This window comes from Lutra lutra, chromosome 7 (assembly GCF_902655055.1).
Source record: "Lutra lutra chromosome 7, mLutLut1.2, whole genome shotgun sequence".
NCBI classification, from domain to species: Eukaryota; Metazoa; Chordata; class Mammalia; order Carnivora; family Mustelidae; genus Lutra; species Lutra lutra.
In genome coordinates this window covers 92,083,553-92,093,123 of record NC_062284.1, presented here as the reverse complement: position 1 = coordinate 92,093,123, position 9,571 = coordinate 92,083,553, and the positions used below count along the sequence as shown (strand labels likewise).

General features: G+C 37.5%; 1 pseudogene; it reads left to right on the top strand.

Moving 5' to 3' along the window:
• Positions 1-257: 257 nt before the first annotated feature.
• Positions 258-393, top strand: LOC125105696 (uncharacterized; annotated as a pseudogene).
• Positions 394-9,571: the final 9,178 nt, after the last annotated feature.

The following is a 9,571-nucleotide window of genomic DNA, read 5'->3' as shown; positions in this document are numbered from 1 at the left end:
CAGGCAGTCACTAAGATAAATTCACAGAAAATAGCATCTAGGGACATTATAATTCAACTGCTGAAAACCAAAGACAATCAGAAAATCTTACAAACAGCCAGACAGGACAAATAAAAACATTACTTTAGAAAAAGCAACAGCAAAACGAAGCCTATAGAGTTTCTCAATGAAAATAATGAATGTTGCTAAGCAATAAAGTGACACCTTTAAAGTGCTGAAAGTAAATATCATTCTCCAATTCTCCAATATCTATTCCCATCACTTTCTTGGCCTTTTGGCTAAGATCAAGTGTAGTATCTACAATTCTGTTCCCAAAGACAGGACCCTGTTATCCATTAAAATTAAAATAGGGATATGTTCAATAAATGCTAAAATATTTTTTAAAGATTTTATTTATTATTTGACAGAGGTCACAAGTAGGCAGAGAGAGAGAGAGGGAAGCAGGCTCCCCGCTAAGCAGAGAGCCCAATGTGGGGCTCGATCCCAGGACCCTGAGATCATGACCTGAGCTGAAGGCAGAGGCTTAACCCACTGAGCCACCCAGGTGCCCCTAAATGCTAAAATATTTTGTGCACAAAAATCTGCTCCAAAATAAATCTTTAAGGGTATTTCTTTAGAGAAGGAAAATAATTCCAGACAGGAACATAAAGCTTATCCCAGATGCAAACAAAAAATAATATAAGAATAAATATGTAGAAAATAAATGAAGATAAAGACTTTACTGCCTACCCCGAAACACCAATAGAATTACCAGGTACTGTTTACAATATAAAATTCATAAAAACTTACTTAAAAGGCTAGATGATTTGGAAGAATTTAAGTATGCTTGGTAAGGTGGAAAAAGTAATAATTTACATTACATTGTCATAAATTATTGTCTTGTAATCTTTAAAGAAACTACTAAAACAATTGTAAAAATTTCATAACTCACAAATTACCATTGGTAAAATGGAATGATAATTTTTTAATTATAACCATGAAATGGAGGAATGAAAAAGGAATATTAAAAAATATTGGATGTATTGAAAAGAAAATACTTAAAGAAAAATGGTAGGGCTTTAAGAAAGGATAAAATACAAAATACAACTGCATGCTTCTCTCAAGAGCAGTATGTTAAAGATAAGGACACAGAAAAGTTAAAAAGTAAAATAATTAAATATGATACATCATGTAGACACTAATCAAAACATAAAGATATTGTAGCTATACTAATTATAGTCAAAGAACATTTTAAGAAAAAAACGTACCTCTAGAAGATAGAGAGATATTTTGTAACTAAAAGAAACCCAACAGGAACATATCACAATTCAGAAATAGTATGCACAAATTAATATAGATATTAAATATGTAAATCCCAGATACAGATATATCATATATATATATATATATATGTTTATCACATACATATTATATGTCCATCAGAATTGTAATGGGAAATACTCATACACTACTGTTAATAGCTAATATAATAAAGATAATCATGGGGCACCTGGGTGGCTCAGTGGGTTAAGCCGCTGCCTTCGGTTCAGGTCATGATCTCAGGGTCCTGGGATCGAGTCCCGCATCGGGTTCTCTGCTCGGCAGAGATCCTGCTTCCCTCTCTCTCTCTCTGCCTGCCTCTCCATCTACTTGTGATCTCTCTCTGTCAAATAAATAAATAAAATCTTTTTTTTTTAAGATTTTATTTATTTATTTGTCAGAGAGAGAGGGAGAGAGAGCGAGCACAGGCAGACAGACTGGCAGGCAGAGGCAGAGGGAGAAGCAGGCTCCCTGCCGAGCAAGGAGCCCGATGTGGGACTCGATACCAGGACGCCGGGATCATGACCTGAGCCAAAGGCAGCTGCTTAACCAACTGAGCCACCCAGGCGTCCCAAATAAATAAAATCTTAAAAAAAAAAAAAAAAAAGATAATCAGTAATGCTTTAGTAGATTTGAGAACATAAGTAGCGAAATTGTCCTAAACCTACTAAACTAAACTTAAATCCAGCAAAGGAATTGCATTATTTATATATATGAACATATATATATGTGAACATGGAAAATTTATCAAAATTGAATCAAATATTAAGTGGTTAAAGGAGTATAGACATTTGTCAAAAGTCATCATACTGTAGACTGATATGGGTGCATTATATTTTGTACAGATTTTGCTCAATATGTTTTAAAACATTAGCATATAAAGAGGTATTGTGAAAAGTATTTATGATGGTAAATGTAATAACAGATGAAATCAAAATTTTTGAAAACCATAATTTATTAAAAGTAAAAGAAATAAATATAATATTTGAAACATATCTTTTCAATGTAGAGTCCTTTAAAAAAAATTCTTGTAAAGAAAGGTTTAGATTTAGATAACTTAAACAGTGAATTTAATTCTTCCAAATCTTAAAAGAATATTGCAGTTTTTTCAGAGGCTAGTAAAAAGATGGAACACCTCTCTAGGGGCGCCTGGGAGGCTCATTGGGTTAAATCCTCTGCCTTCCGCTCGGGTCATGATCCCAGGGTCCTGGGATTGAGCCCCACATCAGGCTCTCTGCTCAGCAGGGAGCCTGCTTCCTCCTCTCTTTCTCTCTCTGCCTGCCTCTCTGCCTACTTATGATCTCTGTCTGTCAAATAAATAAATAAAATCTTAAGAAAAAAGACTTTATTAAAAAAAAAAAAAGATGGAACACCTCTGTATCTGAAAGCAGTTAATATATCCAGCATACATTAGGTAACAAATCTTGACAAAGACATTAGAGAGAAATTTAGAAACCAACCTCTCTCAAACATGGATGCAAAAACATTAAGAAAAAAAAAATCACTGGGGCACTTGGGTGGCTCAGTGGATTAAGCCTCTGCCTTTGGCTCAGGTCATGATCTCAGGGTCCTGGGATCGAGCCCTTCATCGGGCTCTCTACTCAGCAGAGAGCCCACTTTCCCCTCTCTCTCTGCCTGCCTCTCTGCCTACCTGTGATCTCAATCTCTGTCAAATAAATAAATAAAATCTTTTTAAAAAATATCACTAAATGAATCCAGAGTTATATGAGAATAACAAAATAACACTAACAAGGGGGACTAATGAATGCAAATACAGATTGACACTTGAAAATCTATCATTATTGTTCATAAAATTGGCAGATAAAATACAAAATATTCATGTAATTATCTTGACAGATGAAGGCAAATCAGTGTAATTGAAAATTCATTAATAATAAAAATTTTGGCAAAATATGAATTGAAGACAACTTCAGCAAAATTCATATTGAAAGATGAATATTGAAAATTTTCCATCAGATAAAGAATGAGACAAGGAGGCCCAGTATCTGCCTTCTATTCCCAAAGTTATACTGAAAAGGTTATAAACTATGAATTTCATAAACAAGCTTGGCTTCTTCAATATAGCACCCACACTTATTCAGATTGCTAGGAATGGACACAAAATTGAGAATGACTAAAATGCTAAAGATAGATGAGTCGTGAGAATGCAAAAAAGAACTGTCAGAAAATAAGCCACCATATTTTTTTCATGCTTCTAGAAAACAATACAGAAAGAACCTGCTTAAGGTTTAAAAAGGTATTCTAATCTATACTTCCTTTTTTTGAGTTTAATTTTATGTTTTTTCAGTGTTCCAAAATTCATTGTTTATGGACCACACTGAGTGCTCTATGCAATATGTGCCCTCCTTAATATCCACTATCAGGCTCATCCAACCCCCCACCCTCATCCCCTCCAAAACCCTCAGTTTGTTTCTCAGAGTCCACAGTCTCTCATGGTTTGTATCCCCCTCCAATTTCCCCCAACTCCCTTCTCTCCATCTCCCAGTGTCCTCCATGTTATTCCTTATGCTCCACAAGTAAGTGAAACCATGTGATACTTGACTCTCTCTGCTTAAAATATTTCACTCAGCAAAATCTCTTCCAGTCCCTTCCATGTTGATACAAAGTTGGGTATTTATCCTTTCTGATGGAGGCATAATATTCCATTGTATATATGGACCATATCTTCTTTATCCATTTGTCCATTGAAGGGCATCTTGGTTCTTTCCACAGTTTGGCAACTGTGACAATTGCTGCTATGAATATTAAGGTACATATGGACCTTCTTTTCACTACCTCTGTATCTTTGGGATAAATGCCCAATAGTGCAATTGCAGGGTCATAGGGTAGCTCTATTTTTAATTTCTTAAGGAATCTCCACACTGCTTTCCAAAGTGGCTGCACCAACTTGCATTCCTACCAATAGTGTAAGAGGGTTTCCCTTTCTCCATATCCTCTCCAACATTTTTTGTTTACTGTCTTGTTGATTTTGGCCATTCTAACTGGTGTAAGGTGGTATCTCAATGTGGTTTTGATCCTTTTTCTCTATCATTTTGTCCTCTAGATCACTAATTCTTATCTTCTGCCTTGGTTACCTGAGCTGTTAGAGTATTTAGATTAGATTGGATCTCACTGATAGCATTTTTAACTTCTGCCCTGGTGGCCTCACTTCTGCCCTTAGAGATTCTATGTTGTCATGAATGGTTTTCTCCAACCTAGCCATTGCCTGGATAATTGTTACCCTGAATTCTCTTTCCAACATACTGTTTATGTCTAGATCCAGTAGTTCTGATGGAGAGTGCATAGTCTCTGAATATTTCCTCTGTGGGTGTTCCTCCTCCTAGTCATTTTGGTGAGAGGTGGTTGAGGGGACTTATAGATGAATATATCAACAATTATCCAAGTAAGGTGCACCCTGGAATGCTTCTGAGCAATCGGAAGTCACCACTAAAAAGAAAGAAAGAAAAGATAAAGAGAGAGAAAAAGAGAGAAGAAGAAAAGAGAAAGAAAAAAGAAAAAGAAAAAGAGAGAGGGGTAAAAAAAAAGAAAGAAGACCCAGCCAGAATGGGCCCCACAGGTAAGATTTATAAGGTATACAAACAAACACAGACAAACAAAAAGACTGACAAAAGTAAATGACAAGAAAAAAAAAAGAACCCAGCCAAGATGAAACCCAAGGATAAGATTTATATGATACCAGAACAAAAACAAATACACAGAAACACTGACAGAGGAAAAAGATGGGAGGGTGGTTATAAATCCTCGATGTGGGTGAGGAAGTTTATTTTTAAATCTTCCTGGGTGTATCTTGATATCTTTGTTAAAGGACTCAACTTTCCAGAGATAAAGGGAGATTAAAACTGGTTTATATATAGCAGTAGTATTGATTAGGGAAAGAGGACTACCTTGAAGCTTATATCTATATGTATAGTAAAAAAAAAAAAAAAAAAAAAAGAAAAGAAAGTAAAAGAAAAACACAGGTATATGTATGAAAAAAGTTAAAGTTAAAAGGTTATTAAGGAATATGTTGTATTAAACCTCTAGTTGTAATGGTAAGTATGTCCCCCCACCAACATGGTAAGTTGGTTAAAGAAATTAAAAATAACAAAAATAGTGATAACAAATTAAAAATAAAAGTTGTATCTACGAAATATACAGGTTTTTGGCTAATACCGGGAGCTTAATATATTCTTTTCCCTTTGTATTGGGGTTTTACAGTTTTATGGGGACCTTGTAGTGGTTGTCCTCTCATTCTTTTGGCTGGCTTTCTGGTGAAGGGGCCTGCTAATTGTTTTTCAGTCAGTCTTACTTAGGTAGACTCCTCCTACTCTCTATTCAGCTGGGCTCTTTGGAAACTGGTTTTTCAGGCTTTTGTTCTTTGGAGGTTTTTGTTCTTTGGCAGCTTTTTATGGCTTGGCTTTTCAGAGGCCTAGTGGAAAGCAAACTGCATTCAGACCTCTGTCTCATGAGGAGAGCAGCCTCAGTTTATTCCCCTCTGGGTGGTCCAGACACACAGACTCCGTGCTCTGCAAACTCCACTGAACCGTACAACCTCCCACAGGCAGTGCACACCCCTAGCCACCGTCTCCGGGGTCGCCCAAACCGCCCACTTGTCTCTGCACCCCCATGCTACTAAAACCACGAGAGATTTTGGCCCAGGGAGCCCGCCTCTGGTGGTGTCTTTGCTGGGACAGCTGTCTGGTGTCAGACCTCATAATTGTGCAGATCCATGCCCGCCAAGCTGGCGCCCACAACAGACTCCCTCATGTGGGGGTGGGAGTGCACCCAGCTGAGCGGTGGTGCAAGGCCTGCAACCCTGGGGGCTCTGCCACACTCTCTCTGGTCCAGGTGGTCACCAACTGTGGCTGTCCTGGGTCCGTGGGCTTAGGCCTGTGCCCATGACTGCCTGATTCCACCAGTTGCCCCTTAAGATCTTTTGCTGTTTTTGAGTGCTTTTAACCAGACTCTAAGTTGATACTCGTCCCTAATCAAAAGGCACTTTAATATTGGTGTATTACTTTCCAGTGGGTCACTTCTGGTGGCTCCCTCCCCCTTCTGTTTATCTTCTGATAACAGTCCAAGTGTTTCCACTCCATTTTATCTCTCCACTGGTGTCTTCTGCCCCCGTAGAGATCCAGCAGTGTATAATCCTACATCTCAGGCTGATTTTGTTGGTGTTCAGAGTGTTCTGGTAGATAATTAGATCACTTTAGGGGACCAGATGAAACAGGGTCTCCTCCTTCTCCTCCATCTTGCCCCTCCCCTCCTCTGCTCTATACTTCTTCCTAAAAGTTCAGCGAAACTAATTTTACACTCAAACATCTGAAAAGGATTGGGAGGTTAGATTTTATACTGGTTAAGAAGAATGAGGGTTTAGGAACACTATCTGTATCCTTGGTGGTCATGCCTTCAAACCAAAGATCACCAGGAAGGAATACACCTATCTATAGTTGAACAAGTTGGGCTTATTCATTATATAAAGGTAACCACACACTGCTGTGAACTGTGGAGTGTTTCAGTTAGAGCATGCCAGAAAGGACTTACAATAGAATTTGGGCACATGTTAGGTGGCTTTAGAGGAAGGTCTACTGAAGTGAAGTTTATTCTAGATTGGGAATCTAGGTATCAGGATACAGGGATAATTTTGTGATCGGATATCTTAATAAATCTTATCCAGAAGATGGAAGACTACAGCAAAGCTAAAGCTATAATTGATTAGGAGATAGCAGCCACTTACAATAGCCAAGATAGAGGAACATTTTGGTTATTTTTATGGTTTAGACTGTATAGATATATATGTGTATCTGGGTGTATGCTTTCAGACATTTTGGGAAATTATTATTTTTGTCTTGATCTGTCATAGTCACAGGTGGCTGTGTTTAATGTTGAAGCTTTAAGAAATTTTTTAAAACAGAACATACTAAAGCTTAGCTGCAGTTATTGGTCTAGCTCCTTAAAACACCAAAGGTTTGATGAAAGTACTAAGCCAGCTCATAGACTGCTTTTCTTTCCTTTACTATAGACAATGAAATAAAGATATGCTCTCAAAGTAGATCAAAATTATATTCTAAAATTAGTTAAAAGTCATTAAGAAAATAATACCATATACAAAAAAATGTATCAGATTTTGAAAAACTTAGAAGTGAGGTTATGGAATTCAAGCAAGAATTAAAAGAAAAAATCGTATCAGAAATTGAGACTAAAATGAAGATTTAGAAAAGGAAGGGGAAAAGGAATCATTTAAAAAATGAAGATGAAGAAAGATAACTAAATTAAAGTGACAAATATTGAAGATAGTGAAGAAAGGCAAAACGTAATTAATAGGAACCTCTGAGGCAGAAAACCAAAAGAAGAAAGTTGAACAAAAATTAACAACTGCAATTTTAAAAGAGACTTTTACATTAAAAAAATTTTTTTGAAATACATATAAAGAGAGGACCCTGCAGTTTTGAGTTTCTGAGTTTGTTTGAAAGAAACCTATTAGTAAAAAATAAGTAAAAGCTTTATAACTATGAATTCTTAAATATTAGTCTTCATACCATATTATATGGGATAGCAAAAAATACATCAAACATTTCTAGAGTTATGTGTCAAAACCACTGAGAAGTCAGTCTGAAGGTCTTTCTTCCAGCAAAAGCAAGATAGGTGGAACTGCAATAGGCATAGTAGTGAAATGGATCGAAACCCACCAAATGTACTTAAATCTGCATATATATTCTTTAAAAATTTTATTTATTTATTTGACAAAGAGAGACACAGCAAGAGAGGGAACACAAGCAGCAGGAGTGGGAGAGGGAGAAGCAGGCCTCCCTCTGAGCCCAACATGGGGCTCGATCCCAGGACCCAGGACCCTGGGTTCACGACCCAAACTGAAGGCAGATACCCCATGACTGAGCCACCCAGGTGCCCTAAATCCATATTTTTAAAAATATTTTATTTATTCGAGAGAGTGCACACATGAGTGTGGGATGGGTTGGGAGGGAGGGCAGAGGCGGTTGGAGAAGCAGACTCCCTGCTGAGTGGGGAGCCCAGATGCAGGACTCCACCCCAGGACTTTGGGATCATGACCTGAGCCAAAGGCAGGCATTTAACTGACTGAGCCACTCAGGTGCCCCTTAAATTCATATTTAATAGCTACGCTCTCTCACTCTCTCTCTCTCTCTCTCTGCCTCTCTCACACACACTTAGATACACAGAGATCATAGGAACATGATAGAGAAGAAAATAATTACCTTAAAAAAACTTGCACATAAAGAGAAAGAAGCATTAATCCTACCTCTCTCGTTTGAAATACGAATCTGAGAAAATAAAATATGTCCATATATATGCTTTTATGTTTTATAGGAAAGTAAATGAAATATTTTTGCATTCCATTTGATAAATGAAAAAAAAAAGAATGAGCTAGAAAATCTTCATTTTGTAATCATCATTGAATTAATTTCGGGTTGAGAATCAGTTGAGAAAAGCTGCTCATGTGACAAAGGAAACTAGAAATTATTTGCTTGTTTTTGAAAGAATGAGATAGCTCTTATGTGGTCAGCAGAATAATGACCCCCAATATTTTCTCTATAGGTCACAGAAACCCTTGAGTATGTCATCTTACATGATAAAGAGTATTTACAGATGTAATTACTGTTAATGATGTTGAGATTGGAAGGTTACCTGGATTATTCAGGTGAAGTCTTTCTACTCACATGAATCCTTAAAAACAAAGAATCCTTCCTGGGCTGTAGTGAGAGGGGGAGGACTTAGGAAAAACAGAGAGGGGCAGCAATGCTTGTTTTGGAAGTGGGGTAATGGGGTCATGAACAGAGTAATGAATGCAGACTGTAGAACCTGGACAAGGCATGGGAATGGAACATAACTAACCCCAGGATGAAACATAACTCTTCTGACAATTTGATTTTTAACCCCATGAAACCTACAAAAGATTTCTACCCTTCAAAACTAGAATTCTAAGAATTTATAGTTTTAAGGAACTAAATTGTGGTAATATGTTCCAACACGAATAGAAAATCATACTATCTACTGCTCTGCCCATTGGATTGAAACTACATCTAACCAAACCAGTGTACTTGACTGCCAATAATCAAAATGGAAGAACATGGGGCACCTGGGTGGCTCAGTGGGTTAAAGCCTCTGCCTTTGGCTCGAGTCATGATCCCGGGGTCCTGGGATAGAGCCCCACATCTGGGTCTCTGCTCAGCAGGGAGCCCACTTCTTCCTCTCTCTCTGCCTGCCTCTCTGCCTACTTGTGATCTCTGTCAAATAA